Genomic DNA, 20939 nt, shown 5'->3' on the forward strand with positions numbered 1-20939 from the left:
GAGATTCTCAAAGTTCTCAGTGGAATGTCTTTGTTAATATCACAACGCCCTACAAGAAAATACAAGCTACTCGCCATTCGAATGGAGTCATGACTCCTTGGTAGAGGGGGAAAAGTGCACAAGTCCTAATAATATGTCTTGCTGTGATGCGTTTCGCACAAAGATTAGCAAGAAGGCTCCTTTTTTCTTGAATCGTGCAAAAACAAAACCAGACGCATTGGTTGTTAGAACTTGTTGGAGGAAAATAATTGCCGCAACGCGACACGTGCGAAGCCATGTTATAGAAGGATAGGAAACAAATGCGTGTGATCTTTAGTGATGTGCAAAGGCAGGCACTACTAACATCCTAGCCCTGCACTCAAAAAAAAAAACCTTAATCTCACTTTGTTCTTTAAGCCAATTAAATCAATCCAGCCAGTTAAGGAGACAAGGCAAAAAAAAAGGTGAGATCTTGAAGAAAAACAGAAGTAGGGATAAGGGGGTATGTATGATTTTTTTTTGTCTGACTGAGGGCAAACCCTGAGGTTTGTATAGTGCGGAGAGAGACGCATTAAGAATGGGCATGAGGTTCACCGCTCAATATGGAAACAAAAGGTTAGGCGTCTGTCACCTGACAATCAGAATAACGAGAGAACAAGTGGGGAACTAAGCAGCTAGGTTGGCCCTGCCGATCGGCTAATTAACAAAGATACCATTCCATGTGATGCATGGCAGATTTATAGAATCTGACGGATTTTACTGTCTGTTGTAAGTTGCCTTGGTAATGTTTGGGGGGGGGGAGGAAAGGGGGAAAAAACAGAAATAAAATAAAATGAGCAAACAACAAACGCTAGGATAAAAAATCAAATTCAAAGAAACGGTTCAAGTTTTGAATGAAGCAAAGATCTCGAGACGCGATAATGAGGCTGCACATGCATAAACCATTAAGAGAGATTGTATCTGATCAGTTAATCACCATCAACACATGCGAGATATAATTGGCTATGAAAAGGACAATTCGGTGTGACAAACGTGAAAAGAAATTGAGGGGAAAAAGGGAGACAAAATATAGAAATATACAAGAGAAGATAAAAAAATGAGTTACCAAGAAATGTTAGCCTTTGAAAAGTTTTCCAGAGGTAGAAAACAACCGCAATTATTGTTTTTCGTTCTCCAGTGTGATGTGCGTATTTTGATGAGTTGGTGCATAAGAATCTTTAATACAAGCCAGATTTCACGTGCAAATCAACACAAAACGTTAATCGTTTTGAGAAAATGTGCCTCAAAAATTGTTTGGTTTTTTTATATAATTTTTTTAGCGTATTAACTTGTCCTTGTTTGGTTCTCACCTAAATTTTGGAAGGCTTTATGAATTTTATTGTTGGGAGTGCCTTTATTATGTTAGTATGTATAGGATAATGGGAAGTTATAACGTCTGTGACTTGAGGTCAAATTAATGATATAGCTAAAGAACGTTTCAAAGGAATAATTTGAAAATGGCAATATTTCAAACAAAACTAAAGAAAAATAAGTAGATAAAAATAGGACACTAAATGAGAATTATGAGACTGAAAATAGGTTTAATTTAAGATCCAATTCATAAAATTATTGACTTATGATATAAACATAATGTTATTAGGGGTACACGGGTATTCAAATGTATATGGCAACTGCAATACACAAGTCACTAAATAGAAAAATACACTTACGTTAATTTTGAACATAGACATTAAAATAATTTAAAAGATCAAGAAAACATTCAACTTTGTGGAACTTATTTCAGTAAAAAATGGCTTCTGGGCACTGTTTTTGTCGTTACACGATGTTATTGAGATTGCGAAATGGCATCACATATGAGTATATATGCCACGTCATCCGATACAAGTTAGGCTTGAGTGAATTCAAAAACGTCATTAAAAGCAAAATGAGAACGTTTTAATTAATACAAACAGAGTAAATCAAATCATTTCAGAGACATTTACAATTAATTTCAGTACAACAGTAACGTGATATAACGCTATACACTTGTACAGACATGTTGAGCTAGTATCCTTGGGGCCTCCGGGCTGGACTTCGTCACCCTCACGTCCCAGTAAGATGGAGGTATATATCCGAATTTTAGTCCCATTATTTTAATAAAGTAGGAAGTCTTCTAAGTGGAAAATATAAAAAGTTTCGGGAAAATATAATTTTTAAGCTGTAGTTAAGGATTAATAAAAGGTTATTTTAGTGTAAAATAACGCTAAAACGCAGGAATAATACGGGTGGCGCTCGGGGTACCTACCGGTCGCATGCGAGGCAGACGCCCATAGCAAACACGCCGTTTTCGATCAAAACAGAAACACTTTGCAGCTGTTTAGAACGGAATATACGCAGAATTATGATTTATCTTTAAAATATCGGTCATTTTCTTTAGGTTTAATGTACATTTAGTGTACTGTTTACGTTCTGGCCTGTAGTAAGGGGTGTGACGTCACTCCGTGGAGCGAGCGTCGACAACGGTAGGTGTACCGGGTTGTGTTTCGCTAAAGTGACCAAGAATAGCCCATTACGATTTCCTGAGACCCAAAGTTATATAGTTTTTCATTTCTATGAACGAATATTGTTATAAAAATGTCCAAATATTGAGTAAAATAAGCCGTATTTCGTACTATACAATAAATACATAGAATTAACAATGTGTGGTGGACACTGAGCCTTGTCTGAGGCATCTCACGACAGTATGACCGTAATGTATCATCAGGACGCACGTTACAGGATTGTCTGAAGTAAATGAGCAAAACCAGACTAAAAATAACGGTTCTTTAGATATTTCTAGACCTTTTTACTGTGTTTTTTATCATGTATAAGTGTTGTATTGATATTCACACAGTAAAACACATAATATCTTATGTGAGTAGGAAATGGACAGGGTCCCTCAACTGAGAAGAAGGGGGGCGGCAACCGAGAATGGGGGTACAGGTCGTTACCTAATCTTGGTTGCTAAGCTGTCGAGATTTCCACCGAAGTAGAAAACATAATTAACAGAACTTTAAAATGTTAAATTAAAACACAGACAAATCAGAACTCCAGAATGTGGGAATCGGTTACAAGAGCTTTAGAAGAAGAAAGAAACCATCAACATGACGATTTTAACACTACCTAAGGAGTATCACTAACGCACACGGCGATATTGGCACAAGAACAGTCTTTTGAAATTGGACGTACTAAATTACATTCTGTTTGGAATATAAAAAAAAAAACAATCTGATAACTTTATTTTTCTTGAATCTGTTATTTCATATCCCTAAATACTGGTAGATCTTTGTATATGGTAAATTCCTACATACATTGCAACAAATTTGTTTATATCGAAAAAGTTTAAGACACGAACTTCATCTATGGGGTATAGACTAGTTTTCCCTTCACAAACATGTGTTACCCCAAAATTGGAAAACTTTAGCAATTATAGCCTAAAAGTAGATAACAAATGATTTTCTCTGGTAATTTGGCTAAATGTTCCAACAGTAATAATTTTATACAACTGTGATATGATAAATATAATACGCACTTTCATCTCCATGGTAATAAAGCAAGGGGGGGGGGGGGCATAAGAAGCGCGTCAAAAGAGCTTATCAGCTTGTGAGGTCATAGTTAAAGCGTTTTTCGCCGCATTGACTACAATACAGTTTTGAAAGACTCACAGAAAACAGCATCTCGCTCTTGACTATATCCTTATCGAACGAATCAGCGGCTTAATAATATATATTTTTTAATTGGACGCTCTTATCTGACTTTGCAAGTGTTTCTACCAATAAATAAAACGCATCACCAAACCAGCAAACATGGGAGCAGAAATATCGCTTGCGGTTTTTCCTGCCTTGTTTTCCGTTCATACGTATGCGGCTAAGTGTTCCAAACACTGCGTCCAAACAGAAAAAGATTATGCATGAGTTTATGGGACGCACGATTCACTGCTTACAAAAATGCTACATATCTGGTTATCTTTGCCCATAAATATCTTAATAACTTGTGGCATATGAAAATCATTGTATAAGATTAGTTTTTTTGTTTTATATCTTTGACAAATCCTTATATAGCCCCTTTTCTTAAAAGAGACGATATCGTCGGGTATACATGAAGTTATAAAGGTTGGATATTTTTTCTCCCTCTCTTCGTCTGAGATTTCGTAATGATTAATGAGGGCATGGGAGCACCGGAAAACTTGAAAACGGAGAACGGCGGTACTGGAAATGATATGATACATCACGCATATGTCGTAAAATCATATCAAGACATGATAAAAGAAAAAGACATTTCGACTAGAAATGGCTGGAGGCATGCCCCATGGATGACAACAACAGTCGCAAGCTGCCGCTAAAAACGAAAGCTTCGCTGCACGCTCGTGGTGCCCTCTCGGTGGACCTAGAACTTCAACAATTTCCCGGCAATTTTGAGCTTTTCCTTTGAAGAAGAGAGGGGTTTGGCACACCGCTAAAACGTGCGGCGTCCACCACGCAGATGGGCAGAGAGAAGAAAACCGCCGAATGGCAGAAGGAGTAGCTTGTAGCGACTCCATCTCCTCGAAGCCTCGGGCCCGGCAAGTAAACGGGACTGGCCCGGCGATGGAGTAACAGGCTACGATACAGCTATACAACACGTTAGACACGTGGCCAATCCCTGTCTTGCCAGAAATGGGCTTTTATCAATGCATCGAATACTTGGATATAGCAAACAACCAGACTCTGGATCGCAGACGGGGACGCGGCGGCGGTCGTGAGTTCTGCCTCTCGCCACGCGCCCTGCCAACAATAACTAACAATATAACTACAGCAGGTGAGGCAGCGAATGAATGATTAATGCTCTAAAAAACGTCTAATTAAGTCGAAGATTGGAACGTCAGTGAAAGGCTAGTTTTATTGACGAGGAGCTAAGCTAGTTGAGGAGAATCAGCTGGGTGGACGCGAGCCGGCGGAATCCTGGTTTTGTTACTTTTCATTCTTCCCTTTTGAAGGAACAGGTTGTGAACTGGCCTCGAGACTCACGCAATTAAAAAGTGACAGTTGCACCAAGACATGTACTCTGCACTCTCGGAGCAATTAAGGTGTTTTATCCGGTAAAAACCTCCTAGCGTTTGTATCGTCTAACGGAGAAAAACGGGTTTAGTCTCCGATTGCGTTGAATTTCTCACTTAAAAATATGACTGCCGCCGTGGTACTGGGAACCAGTCAAAAACTGTGCATGCACACACTCGATAATGCATTCATAAGTTGCTATTCAATCAATTTTTAGAACTTGGAGTGTTTTGTCGAGAAGTAGGGTTTGTCTCTAGTAGACTAAATAATAGGTGGACAAAAAATCTCGCTAAGAATAAGTTGTCGTTTATTTTCTTACCACTATTGTGGAGATTTCGGCACAGATCATGTGGCAGAGATTAAATCCGGGCCTTTATTCCTCAATCAGAGAGACATTCATTCTATTGGTCACCTGTTTTTCTTTTATAAAAGGAGATGCAAGAAATACAGTTGTTCTAATCGGCAAGGATTTTTTTATAAGATAAAACACAAAGAAACAAAGAAAAATAGTCAAAAGCAAATGCCTGCAAACATGAGACTTTCTAAGCAAAGAAGATATGAAACCGATTATCAAAAACAAAACATGTACCCTTCACGTGACTTGACATAGTTATCTTTACCTCTATATCAACGTTTATGTTACAACTCTGATATTGTCGGACTACACATAAATGACATTGTATCACGTTCGGTCAAAAAATAACACAAAGAAAATATATCACATCTGAAGCAAAACGTGAATATATCCTATTCCTATGTTTGGAGTGCCGAGCTGGTGACGCATGGCGCATATGTCATGGCAGTACCATGTTTCATATAAGAAGAATCGGGTAACCCCAGACTTACAGGATCACATTTTCAGGCGAGGATTGAAGTCTTGTTGATCAACATAGCAAAATCAGGTCTAGGTTATGTTTACAATAACAAAATAAATCACCGTGACATTTACGAACCATATTCGGTCTTCCTTATCTTCTACGCCATTTATTACCCCACATGGATGACGCTCGGTGCGAGTACACGCCCAACCATGGAGATGACCCTTGACCTGCTGTGATTTGACAAGATAACAAACGGCTCCGTAATAGAGGTCTCTGCACGGAGTAGATGTTAGTCGAGGTCGTCATTTCAGAGATAGAAAGTTTAACTTCTTTTTTACTTTGTTTCAATTTCCTTATATTTTCTTCCTAAAGTGAGATAATCGTCATCCCATCGACAACGTGATTGGTCCACTCGTCTTTGACACAAAAATATCGAGGTCAAAGGTTATAAAGAAAGAAAAGAGAGAACCTTTAAAGTGTGTTAGAATTCAGTGTAAGTTTATTGAAAATGCCTTTTTACGCCAATTTTGAACAAGATATTACCAAAAATAATTAAACCGTATATTTTTCAATTTATTGGTGAATATCTCTCGAAAAATTCCATACGAAACTTATCCGAACACAACGACGAGCTGTTCAAATAGATAAGATCTCAGTGTTTGTTCCTTCATTAGAGAGATGAATATTTAATATTAGAGCTTAATGCTTCCTGCTATTCCGCTAAGCAGGATGGCGGGAGTACGCTCTATGAATACATTAAATGTGTCCTGGATTCGGACGGCTATATACAGATAGGATAACTCTAGAGGACAAAGTGTGCCGCAGGCGACCAGAAAGCCGAATGGTAATTATATCAGATGTGAGCAGTCTTTTATATGAAGGAGATGAGCTGTTGGAATTACCTGCTCGATTTAGAGGTCGAATGACAAGAGAACATCTTCTAATGCTCTAATCTGATAAATTATCAAACTATTAAAAAATAAATAAAAAATTAGAAAAACGTGATTACAATACATTTGGTTTTAGGGAAATGAAATCGTGATTTAATACCAATTTTTTGTAAGTTAGTAAAGATAGCAACATTTTATATTTTGATTTATGATTCATAGATTGAAGAAATAATTAAAACGACAAATGAATATGAAGGTTTGTGCAAGGGACACAATGATAATTGCCGGTCTGTATTGCATGGTTATAGTTTCAGTTTTGGCATAGAACAGTTTAATTTGTTTATTGTTATATGTTATAACTTATGTTTTTAGAGTGTGCAATCCATCTGACCAGGTTTTAAAGCTATGTCATGGTAATAGTAGATTTGGACCTTTATTTAACAATACTTTTCAAGTTTTATTTTTTATTTTTTAAATAAGTTTAGTGATAAACCAAAGACTTAATAACATAATCAGAGTATAGTTTTGTTAACTCTAAACCAAAACAACTTAAAAAAAAACAACTTTAAAGTCACACCAAAGGATATTTCCGCTGAATCATTCTTCATTGGTTGCCTCTTGAATATCGTAGGCATTTTGAAGATTTTAGAACTTTGCGTCATTTCTCTCAAAGTCACTGCCCATAACTATTTAATTGAATTTATCAAATTCTATCAACCGAATTGTACGTTAAGGTCATCAACCCAGCTTTCATTGGTAATACCAGAAAACCTCCGCAGAATATAGGATATCATTCCTTTGAAGTTAATGCCCCCCCTACCCCCGCCCCCTACCCCCCGCCCCCCTCCTTCAAATCATATATTCTCTTTGTTCATTTAAACGTGACTTAAAGACATATATTTTAATGATCTCTTCTGACTCGGTTCCACCACTTGTTGTTTTTCTCTGGTTGGTTTAATTTCTGAACTTTGATGTTGCTCTTGGTCGTTTGGATTTTAAGTTATCTCTAGTTTGCTCTGATTGTTTATAGTTTTCGTTTATTGTTTTATTGTCTTATCTGCTTAATTTTTCATTGTTATTTTCTTTTATTGAGTTATGAAGTTTGTTTCATCTGTAAAGCACTCAGAGCTTATACTTTTAGAATAAGTGCTATATAAATGTAATTTAAAATAACAACAATAATAATAACAATAATAATTAATATTATATATTCCGTTTATATATTGAACATAATATTACTTCTGGGTTACTATACGAATAAAAACTGCACATTTAATAGCAAGCCACTTAAGCCTCTTGTTGAAATAACAAAAAAGAACATAAATTAAGTATCTTGGTAAATTTTGTTTTGGTAAAATTTAATTCCGGATATAGAGACATATTTTGAAGTGCATAGTTAAGTTCTGTATAAAGTGGCAACTTTTAGCAAGCTAGTGGGAAGTCGCCGAGAACACATTAACCTCTGAACTGTTCGGTTGAATGGTAATAAAGTACACTCGCCCAGTTACCAGCCTTTATGGGCTGCGGCGAGAACTTGTTAAAATCATTATTCTTTTCTGCAAAGAAGTGCAATAATTTTTAATAATTGAAGAAGTCTTAGCCTTTTGGATAATTTATCTTTAGACAATTTCATTCGAAAAATAATATCAACTTCATTAGGTAGCTATGTAAAATTAAGTATGCGGCTTTCCAGTAGTAATCTGTTTACACACAAACCGTGGCCGGTATTGCATTTATAATATACAAATCTGCAAAGCGAGCTATACTCTCTGGATAATAATGTCAAGTCCTGCCATGTACAATGTCAGGATTACAGAATTACGTAATAGCTATGTGTCACAGACTGTAAAAGTCACATGACTAAACTTGGCCCTGTGATGCACTATATATTATTATTATTTCTTGTGTTAAATGTATCCAGCAGGCTGTAGTTATTACAGATTTATGTAACGATCCCGATATACTTATATTATATATAACAAGAGCAAATCATGCAACAATTTATGTGTTGCGCGTTATAATAACCCTAGCCCAATACAAAATAACGATATAGCTCTGCGTGCGTGGCATGCATCGACCATAACAAAACTATGTAGGTTCCCTATATAGAAAGTATGTCGGTAAAGCATATTCGTCATACGTATATATTTGCACCGAGAATCAAACTTTTCAAATGAAAATCCAGATAATCTGCTGCAGGGTTCAAGAATTGCAATTACTAAGTCAAAGTAAGCGTAACATCATAATCAACATTATGTTATTAATGTCATTAATATTCTCAATTATCCATTTGACTGCTCCGTGAAATTAGAGAATTCGGATTGTGAATATCGTTATGAATATTCATAGAATTGGAAATTTAAGTTGTAGGGTGCTGTTTCGGTACACGATATTTGGGGCATGACATTTTGATAACCATTGATTGGCTATGAATGATTACTTCAATGATTATGCAATTATGTCAACAACTTCTCAAGTCTGCAAAAAGTCTGAAAAGATATACAAGTTAACAAAAAAGTGTAGGTTCCTTATAGAAGCTAAATAAAGGCTTCAATAATATGCTAAACATTGACCCCAAATGATATGCTAAATTATGGCCTCATGCATAGGCCTATGCTACATAATGACGCCAAGAACAGATATGCTAAAAAGCCCAGGAATATGCAATATAGTGACCCTACGGACATGCTAAATAATGACCCCAGGTATATGCTAAATATGAAATGATATGTTCAATAATGCCTCGTGAAACCCCACCACACACCCCACAAACACACACCACCATCCTTTGAAATCCTGTGCACGTCAGTGTTACATTGTTGGCTTTAAGCTTTAAAGATTATGTTTCCTGTGTTTGTAATCATATACGCTTTAGCTCTTACTTTCTTCTTTCTCTTATTAGGAGGGGGGGGGGGGGTGGGTGGCATCAGTGTTACACTTACTCTTTGTATCCAAATATTTCCATACGTCTTATTGCACATATCATCAAATACCGTTGGCCTACACTACTTTTAATAACAGAGATATTTAAGTCTAACCTTTTTTCATATAGGAGTCAAAGGCTACCAGTTTTATTGTCATAACTTAGTGAGATAAATCATCAACTTGTATGTATGTATGTATATTAGATCCTCCTGCAAGCAGGATCTCGCAAGAAACCTCATTGGCTTATCAAAGCCGCAAGCTGACCGAAGTCAGTCTCTTAGATTCATATTTAACGTCCATGATTATGAATTGTCAATTGTCAACAACTCTGTAACTTAACGACATACATTAATCTTGGAGTGACTCGAACTTGGGACCTTATGATTGGAACGCACAGGCGATACCCACTGAGCTAACACTCCTTTAACTTGATTCGCTAAAGGTCCTTTGCAGCATTTATGGCAAGGAAAAAATAAAAACTATCATTCACCTATACAGAACAATAAAGATGAACCTAAAATGTCTTTAATCAGGGCCAGACTTCGGTCTTCTCCTCCATTTTCAAGAGTTCAAGATTTCGAAAAGCCAGAATTCAACGAGATATTTGTAACTGCATTACGTAGCAAGGGGGAGCGAACTGGTGCCATGACACCTCAATAGTGAAACAGCTCCCTCATAATTTTAAATCATAGAAAAAAGTAAATAAATGAATGTCCACTGCCATGTCACACACAAACATATCGGCTCGCCTATTTTCTTCGTGAAACAACTTGATTTAAGGATATTTCCACACCAGACTTTGTGGCTTACCACAATAAAGGCTATCATATCTTATAGTTCAATGCACTTTCTGACGTGTGACCAGCACATAATAACAATACTATTGTCTTGATTCAAGCTTTTGTTTCACAAACGGCCACCCGAAATTCAAGTGCGCATGTTACATTGTGAACAGAATTTCAACTTGTTCTTCTTATCTGTTTCTGTGTAACTGCTGATGCAATATGAAGGGGCAACAAAGAGAGAACCTTTAGTATGGATACTCCACTACCATTAACACAACGACCTTTTTATATCATTACGACCTTTTTATATCTTGGAACGCCAATATTAGACTGCCGTGGAACGCCAATATTAGACTGCCGTGGAACGCCAATAGTAGACTGCCATGGAACGCCAAAGTAAAGACATTGGTGTTTTGGTTATAAGAAAGAATCGTTAGTCAGCTTGAATATGTTCGCTGCAAATAGACTCGATCTTAAACACCTGCTCAAATTATAGTCAGCGTGTTGTGTAACCGTTTAACCGTACGACGAACAGTGACGTCACTGGAATGATGACGTCACCAGAAATACAAATTTGATAAAGCACGTGTCCTAGTACCATATTATATAGTGTACACGGATGCGGCCATGTTGTTCGCACACTAGTCATCTGAGCATAGTATGAACCTAGTGGGTGCGACATTGTAATTGTACTTAATAAACGGTTGGTTACCTGCTCGATCCGAACTGGTAGGTGACCGGTGACCTTATGACCTTTATAAAATGATTCCGTTGATATCACAGTACCACAGGCTTATCTAAAATAATCACTTAGGGTCGGACACTGCTGGTCTAAACGAATTGTAGTTTACCTGTTGTTTTGAAAATTGAAATCAAGTAGTATGATATCACACGTTTTGTGCTTATTTCAAGGACTACTTATTCGAATATCTATCATATCACAAGCAGTGATTGCGCTGTTGCAGTATTGATGTTACCATGCCACGTTCTAGTGGGGTAGGCCAGAGGTGGTGATGTTGTAATATACTGTGTAATTGAGAGGAAGGGAGTGTTGGGAGATGGTTGTGATGAAAGATTGTAGTGTTGTGGGGTAATTTGGAAGCCGGAAAATGTGAAACAGAAGAAAAATATCGTCAAAATATCACTGTATGATAATTGCAAATCGTTCCGCGGTACTTTACCATGAAAGTCATTAGAAGGGTCTGCGGACTGAAGCATACATTTGATATCATTGTCCTGGTCTACAGAATGAAGCATACATTTGATATCATTGTCCTGGTTCACAGACTGAAGCATACATATGATATCATTGTCCTGGTCTACGGACTGAAGCATACATATGATATCATTGTCCTGGTGTACGGACTGAAGCATACATATGATATCATTGTCCTGGTCTACGGACTGAAGCATACATTTGATATCACTGTCCTGGTCTGCGGACAGAAGCATACATTTGATATCATTGTCCTGGTCTACAGAATGAAGCATACATTTGATATCATTGTCCTGGTTCACAGACTGAAGCATACATTTGATATCATTGTCCTGGTCTACGGACTGAAGCATACATATGATATCATTGTCCTGGTCTACGGACTGAAGCATACATATGATATCATTGTCCTGGTCTACGGACTGAAGCATACATATGATATCATTGTCCTGGTCTACGGACTGAAGCATACATTTGATATCATTGTCCTGGTCTACGGACTGAAGCATACATATGATATCATTGTCCTGGTCTACGGACTGAAGCATACATTTGATATCATTGTCCTGGTCTACGGACTGAAACATATATATGATATCATTGTCCTGGTCTACGGACTGAAGCATACATATGATATCATTGTCCTGGTCTACGGACTGAAGCATACATTTGATATCATTGTCCTGGTGTACGGACTGAAGCATACATCTGATATCATTGTCCTGGTCTACGGACTGAAACCATTACAAGAAGGATGATAATGGTTGACTCTTACTCTCTCAGTTAATTGGAATCACGGTGTGCAATATATAGCAAAGAGTACCGAGCTTACGAGAAGTTGACTCTTTTTCAGCCTACGCCTGCTTGCATGAATGGTATAAATGTGGTTTTTAAGGGAGGGAGAATTCTGTTTTATCGACGACACAATTTATGCCATAACTGTGTCTTTGCTAAACATTTCTGGGTTAGTCTAGCATTTTAAATGACAATATAGTTTTCACCTTACGAAATTTCTAGGTTTATAGCTTCAAATTGTCGTAACACCCAATGAAATCAATTAACACCAAATTCCTGGCTCGTGGAAGCGACAAATCTCTCGTTGTTATTTTCTCGGTAATTTTTATGAGGTTCTAAACTTTTATGCATATCGTAGGGATTGTTCGGTATGGTGTTGCTTTGTTCACCCGATATAACTGTGTTGATATCTCTTGAAATGTGAACACATCTACTGAAAGCCGAATATGCAAAAATCAAACGTTTATGAGAAAAGACAATTGACGCTTTCATGTATATATACCGTGTTTTTGTTTCTATTAAAAGGATATGCAGTTGTGTAAGAAGCTGCATAAAAATTATTAAAACACAAAACCTAATCATTGCTTTTGAAATTACGTGGAAAATTGCTGTATTATGAATACCCTCACACTTCGCCCTTACCGTCACCCTAATCCACTCCACCCCATCACAACGTCACCACACCCCTTGATGGGTGGTATAATTGTTTATGAATTAGTGGACTAATTAAACATTGTGTTTTTCATGTAGCTTATATGACCTTTGATATATGATACAATAAATTTAAGATAAATTGCAGCTCTAGCTTTAAAATTGACGACAAATTTTATCATAATATATGCAAGCTTTGTCAGACTTTTGGATATCACGTTTGGACTTGCCCAAGTCCTCATTTTTTGGTATGAAGAAAATAGAGGACAAGTTTGTTACTGTTGTGGGATCTCTTTATACTTTATAAGTTAATAACGATGATGTTGTTTACCCCTTCTATCAAATGATTCGATAATTTCCCTGTAAGTATATTAGCAACAATACAATACGGTTAAAGACCGCATGTACACTGCAAAACATCTTGACAAAGAGGGCAAAGTATACGGTTGCAGACATGCCAATCACGAGAAATAAAAAAGTGGCGTTTTTATCAAATCAAAATAGTCAGCAGTATTTCTTAGAATTAACGTAGGGGATGAATCACTGAAAAAATCGTTGAAAGAATCCCCCTTCCGCCGCAAAAATACCCCCCCCCCCCGACACACACATCCCACGTTGATGTGCTTTACGCTGGTCTAGTTTGGCAATGTCATCTCTCCCCGTCTCATATAATTAGTGTGTTGCATCAGTGTCACAATATATACTTATCTCTTGAAAGAGAGACGGTTTCGTTTTACCAGTGAAAGAAATCCTTATGCCTATACCAACTCGAATCACAACTCCAGAAATTAAGCTGAATCGTTGTTGAAACTATACCTCTGACTGGAATCTTAGATAAAGTAACACATATGGATTTTGTCCCATTTATTATACTTTTTAAGAAAAGTCACCCAGGAGAGAACCTGGGCACGTAAACCAAACTACCAAACGACTGATCCGCTCTCAACCCCAGTCCCCTTGTATCGGGACTGTAACTGTGTGATCATCGTCGGGTGTGCATCACCATTCCCCTCAAAAGGGAACAGATACTACACATGATCTTAACCATTTATTACTTCAAACAGTTGTATTTATAATCTACATACCTGCACGTGTTGTTTTCTCGACTGCTCTTATAGAAGGTTCCAGGACGGATCCTTTGGTATTGAATGCTTCTTCCCTCTTCTGTGTGTATTCTTCATCTCATAGAATCACAGATCGAAGTATAATTGGCCTTCAAATGAACCAAACATTCCGAATAAATACCAGTCCTACACGGTGGTGGCACATTAATTAAACGGTGTTTGAAACGTTTGTAGCTTAAAGGGAGCAACGTGATATTACGTTTCTCTTCCATGCGTGGGTACGCTATGTCATGTCAGAAACCCCCTTTCTGTTAGAAACATATAATAGACATGGATGGAAATAACCCATTGCTGAGTCTATTTTGATTTTGATAAAAATAAATGAAAATATAACCTTCGAGAATAACAATAATTATGCCATCGATGTAAAGACAACAAAACGCATTACAGTGCTTCAATAAATGAATTGCACCATGTGTGTTTCAGATTCCGTACTTTCCCTACGAACAAAACAAAATAGACGGAAACAGGTATAACGCATATTTAATGCCAGGAGAAAAATATTTTTCAAACAAATGTCAACATTAAAGCCTGCGTTATTTTCACAGCACGTAAATCTACGTCTAGTTTAAATTTGCGTATAGAAGATTCGTCACTAACAGCAACCTGTTATTGTCAACAGTGGTTTGGCTATGCACAATATGTAAATCTTCTTACTTTTCTGATACATTTATATATGTTTAGTGACCCAATTTGTCTACCAAAGTGTAACCAGGTGGCGATGTGAATGAAATACACTTGAGTCACTTATTAATAAATAAGAATTGTCCCATTTTGTGAAGAAGTATAAAGAAGTAAAGTTAATAACTCCTTGGGGAATAATTTAATGCTATGAAGTTAGTCGATTCCAAGCACGTAACGCACGTGATACCAGTTCCACGAAATTGCAGCGTCATCCTTATGAAACCTTATGATAATAATTAACAATGTTTCTTGTTTTGAGAGTTCAATGTTTTACATAGTCAAATTCTTCTTAATGTTACACATTGTTCCATTGGCAACAGGTTCCAGTCTTAATTAGTGACCTAGCGGTATAACATTAATATTACAAAACACAACAACATTTTCCATCAGTCCAAGTAAATTACATGATGACTTTTACATGCATCTTTATCCCACTTTTAACTTTGATTTACCATATAAATAGCAAAGCTACATTAATCAAAGTGGCTGAACGACACACTCTAGCACAGATATCATGAATTTGATGGGTTCACAATAACACTTTTACAACAGTTTAACATTTATCCATGTATAACAAAATCGTTTTATTTCTTTTGTGTCTGTTTTAATGTTTATATGTTTCTTCGTAGATTTATGAAACTTGATATCACACTGGACTAAAAGTGACAACAAGGCCTGAAATGAAGAGCCTACGTCATTATCGATTCGACTTGAGAACAGATCTTCAGACATGCTTAACTGTTTTATCGCAAATCGTTCGACATTGGTTAGTCAGTATGCATATCTAGGTTTTACATGTTAAGAGGCGAGATGGGAGATGGGACGGAGAGTGGGATAAGGTAAGGGCATGAGAGGGGAGGACTATGGAGGAGAAATGGAGGAGAGGACAGGGCAGGGCATAAGGATCGAGGAGGGAAGGGTAGTGGTGATAGAGGAGGGTAGAGGGGAGAAGATAAGGAATAGAGGGATAAGGTGAGAGGAGGGGAGGGGAGAAATGAGGAGGAGAGCAAGGGGTAGGGAGAAAGTGAGGGGTATAGTGGGGATAGGGGAGGAGAGGGGGCGGGATAGGAAGGAGAGGGAAAACATGGGAGAGGAAAGGAGGGAGGGGAGAAGGTGAGGTGAGTGGAGGAAAGAGGAGAGAGGAGAGGGGAAGGGAGAACATAAAGGGTGAAGAAAGAGAGGGATTTTTTTAACTGTTGTAATTAATTTTGCTTATCTTGGCCGAGGTTGAAGTTCTTATCAATATATCATATCATAGACTGAATTAAATTTATGCGAATTTGTTAAAAGAAAACTACAGAAATATGTCACATATAAAGGAAACGAAGATAATTATTTTTAAGGGGCCTAAATATCACCAGTAATATCTTTTGTTCTTTTATCTTAAGTAACTGACCTGATTAGTTTATAATTTTTAACAGTCATGCTGAAAAAAAAACCACTGAAAAAACTACTTTTATCACAGTAGGCTGCTGACACGGTAGTTACACGATCATCTCAGCTCGTTTTCTTTTATATCACTTTTCTAAGGAAAAAAAAACAACCAAACAATGTTAGCGATGTGATCCCATCATTAATCTTTTCCATAAAGAAAAGATTCAATGACTACAAAAGAGCAAAGAATAAATCAATTGAAAGGCGTGACATATATAAGGCGAATGCTCATCCTAATTTGATTTCTTTTCTTGAACAAAATATTAAAAAAAGATCCCAATGACAACACGCGACCTAAGTACAACCTTTCTTCTCGCTAAACGTTTGAACATGCGCATTGGGATTCAGCAGTAAACTTACAATTGCGGTTGTTACAGCAATTTTGACGAAATTCTCACAATTATTGATAAGAAAGCTGTCGAATAACATAGTACTTTGTACCAAATGGGTCATACCATTTTTATAAGTCACGTGTCAGTTGGCTTTCTACAAAAAAAAAATCGATAAGAGGCCTGGCAACATTTTCTTTGGCTCACAATAGATTTGAACTTGATGTTACCCAAAATGAAATGCAATGCTTCACCTGTGACGTCATAAGAAAGCGTCGGCGTTTTCTTAACAGGTACTTTTTATCTTCTCCATAAGAACCAGATTTGGGTCAAATTTAAAAAAAAAAATCCTTGAAATATATTATATGAGAACCACAAAAATTCTATAATAGTGTTATTTTGCTTGAAAAGTGAAGTGTTGTATGTTGTTTGTGGTAACATATATGAGACTAGGACGTCATTCTAATGTGGCTAAAATTAAAGTTAAACAAGACACATAACGATATATATTATTGCTCTGTAATTTATGAGTGTTAATCCAGATATGCCTACCTTTTTATGAACTAATTCTTCTTCCAATATAAAACTGGATTTATTATTAGAAACGTATTTCTAATCTTTAATTGGTCACTAAATTAAAATTTTATTAATTAATTTATATGATTCAAAATCCGATTAGCAAAATAATCAGTTTGATATCATTTTAAATTTGTCACAATAGTGTAGGCGAAATGTATGGATGAGGTGCTTCAAGGGTAGCCTCTTGGTCCTCGTGGAGAAACAAAATATTATTAGAACCTTAATTAAATTTATACAACCCCCTCCTCTCCAATAGCTCATTCATTAGATCTCTATTATTTTCGCTTATTAACTTCGAAGTCCGAACAGCCTTTCTGGAGACCCCCCCCCCTCTCTCTCTCCCATCCCACAATTCTTTCATTGTATACGTGTTATATATATGCTTATGTCTGAAGTCCGAACAGCCAATGCTAGCCTTCCGGATCCCCTCTCCCCCCCCCTTTCTCATCCCACAATTCTTTCATATTAAACGTCTTATATATTGGCTAAAGTCTGAAGTCCGAACAGCCAATGCTATCCTTTCCGGATCCCCATCCCCACTCACAGTACCTCCATTGTACCTCTATTTTATTCGCTTATTGACTTTGAAATACCGAACAGCCGTTTCTAGCCTCTCCGGAACTTTTCACACATAAAACTTAATCAACTCATTTGATTAGAAATTAAATCATTTCTTAAGATATTGGCCGAAGAAAAAAATTAAGAAGCCTTTCATGGAAATAATTCGAGCGTTCATGATCTCTGGACGATGGCATGAATGGCGTTCGATAAGTCAAGCGATGGTAACATCTCTGGTTCAAGAGAATTAAGAAGTACAATGCTACCAGAACATCCTTGAACAACGTACGCAGGACACAAACCTAAGCTCCAGTCGTCAACGCGATTCTTTCACAAAAAGCATAAAAAGTCAAGTATGGTCAAGAAATTTGTTGCTTTTAACAGTTTTATTACAGGTTTATGGCACCTTTATTCTTGTCAATATTAAATACTGAATAGGTCTTTATAAATTTATTAGTTTTGGTACGTTGATTGAATAAGCAATATAAAGTAATAACAATAATAATAATAATAAACTTATCACGCGAGAATTTGAAAACGTTTGTCCTCAGATTATCAACCAAATTAATTTGAAGAAAACTTTTTAGGGTCGTTCCGTAACTAATATCACAAAATTTATATCCGTTCCTAGTAAAGGTGCACTCAAGTACCGTAATAACTAAGTACTACAATATACTTTTTTATATTTTTTTTACGAAGTATCGGTCCCTCATGAATATGCACATAGCTATTATATTTTCCGCCGATTCTTGTATGCAAATGAGACTAACATTACAGCCTGTTAAGTATTTCTGCTTATTTACCAAACACATAATATCGTTGTTTGTGACGTCATAATATACTTAAAACGCCCAATGTCAGACAAGAATATGAATGAAACCCAACATGGTTATTCATAAAATGAAACTTTATAAATATGAAAAAAATCAATTCAATGGTGACATGGTTTTCTCTTGATCCATCTCTGGATATAGGTATGGACTTAAAATAATTGAAAAACAACTAATTTAGAATCTATCAATCAAATGGATTGAATTTTCAATCTTCGATATGGATCAATATTCATGATTTATTTCAACTCTGATGTTAAAAATTTGAAGAAAAATACAAAAACGAAAAACCAAGATGCCATAGTAATAACGTTGATTTATTTATCGGTAGTAAGTATTAACGTTAGTTCATGTGACATTTTTCTTTTCATTTATAGTGTCAAAATATATTTATAGAATATTGAATATCGGAAGAAAAGTAAATGAAATCTTAGTCCTTTTACCCTGATATTTATACGATATAAATTGCTATATATTCCTACCTATTATAAACTAAACTGTATAACGCAAGACGATTAAACATACCATAAAAATAAACCACAAAACAACAACAATATTAAACCCAAGTACTCCATCATCAACAACATTCATAATGTGCTAATGTGAACATGAATTCGTTTCCGTTGAATATACGCCCTGGGAAATGAAGGTTAATACATGTAAAGGTCAACATTAATATTTAACATAAACACGTGTTACTATATGCATTTAATGTACTAACCTTTGTTCTCATCATATACAAATACATTTACGGAGATTTTACAGCTTTGTCCAGGTTTAGCCAAAACAAATACGTTTTCCTTAGAACGGAATCAATAATTGAGACTGCTATGGATTACATATATATATATACATTGTTGTACTGAATAAACCCATCTCTTACTGAATTATTTTATGCTCTGCGCTAATTCAGGCTTCAATTGTCACCCGATACCCTTTATTTTCTAAGCCTCTTTTCCATTTTTTCCTCTTTCGACAAAATCCTTTCACAAACATCTAGACAGCTCCGTTACATATTTTACAAAATAGTTTGGGGCAAAAATTCCGCTTGATTGGTTAATAGATGTAATGAAATTTTCTTTACCAAAACATCTCTTGAACTGTTCATATCAAAGCTGCTTTAATGCGTGTTTAACGTGTTACGGTATAATTACTTTGTGTTAAGGCTGAATTTTCACCTCTCGAATTTTACCTTTTGCTTTGTCTACTACAGCCTCTATTATACCGGATCAATTCAAAATTAATAAACTTATTTTTAGTTTATGCAGATATGAGAAAATATTTGTTCAGTTCAAAGGATTTGACAGAAGGTAAGGTAACGTTGCATAATTGATATATCCAGGTCAATGTTTTCCTTAGAATGTTTCTGCACACGTTTCTTTTGTCCCTAGAGAAAGTTATATGTTGTGTATACACATCTATGCGATATGACCATCTCAGTTTTGAATATATATATATATATATATATATATAAATAGGCCTATATATATATATATATATATATATAAATAGGCCTATATATATATATAAATAGGCCTATATATATATATATATATAAATATATAAATATATATATATATCTCTATATATATATATATATATATTATTACCAATAATTACCAAATGTATTCAAAAGAGTTTGTACACTAAATTATGTACAGACACAAGACGCAGGTGGGTATACAAAACTATAAAAAAAAATATTGAAGGGGAGGGGTGGGAATGGTTATATTTGAAGGGCACCAGTATTTGGCCCCAAAGCTTAACATGCATATGAACATTGCTAAAAGGTTTTCTCGGGTACTTTCTAACCCTCCATATTACTCTCAGATAAAGGGGAAGGGGAGATATAGGGAAAGGGGAGGGGTTAATTTATAATATGGAATATCTCATAGATGAAATATACTTTTCAAGGTAGAAAAAGGAAACATTTTGCTGCTTCTTAAACATTAATTACTTTTCCAGCATATATGAGAATGAAACTGATGATAGCCTTATAAGTATTAATTATTAAATGTCTTTGTTGTCCGAAAAAACATGAAACCTGAACACATTTGTTGCATCTTTTCCAAAAATAAAAATAAATAAAAACATATCGTACTTCTTGTCAGTTTTCATTCCGGAATTGAGAACTGATTCAAAGCAGTGGCGGCGGAACCGGGGGGGGGGGGCTTGGGGGGGCTCAGCCCCCCAATGAAAAAGTTGAGGGGGCAAATGCATGATAAGCCCCCCCAATATTTACCAAGGCTCCGAAACGTGCATCTGCCCATTTTTCAATGCATACT

At 36.2% G+C, this 20939-nt stretch overlaps 1 long non-coding RNA gene across 1 annotated transcript; it reads right to left on the reverse strand.

The window, feature by feature from the left end:
* Nucleotides 1–1672: 1672 nt before the first annotated feature.
* LOC139969013 (uncharacterized) lies at nucleotides 1673–14403 on the reverse strand. The gene is made up of 4 exons (XR_011793619.1): nucleotides 14202–14403; nucleotides 5987–6270; nucleotides 5353–5453; nucleotides 1673–2131 (listed from the first exon to the last, which is right to left on the reverse strand). It is a non-coding gene; the product is annotated as an uncharacterized lncRNA (long non-coding RNA).
* Nucleotides 14404–20939: the final 6536 nt, after the last annotated feature.

The sequence above is a fragment of the Apostichopus japonicus genome, chromosome 6 (assembly GCF_037975245.1).
Source record: "Apostichopus japonicus isolate 1M-3 chromosome 6, ASM3797524v1, whole genome shotgun sequence".
In the NCBI taxonomy this organism is placed as follows: Eukaryota; Metazoa; Echinodermata; class Holothuroidea; order Aspidochirotida; family Stichopodidae; genus Apostichopus; species Apostichopus japonicus.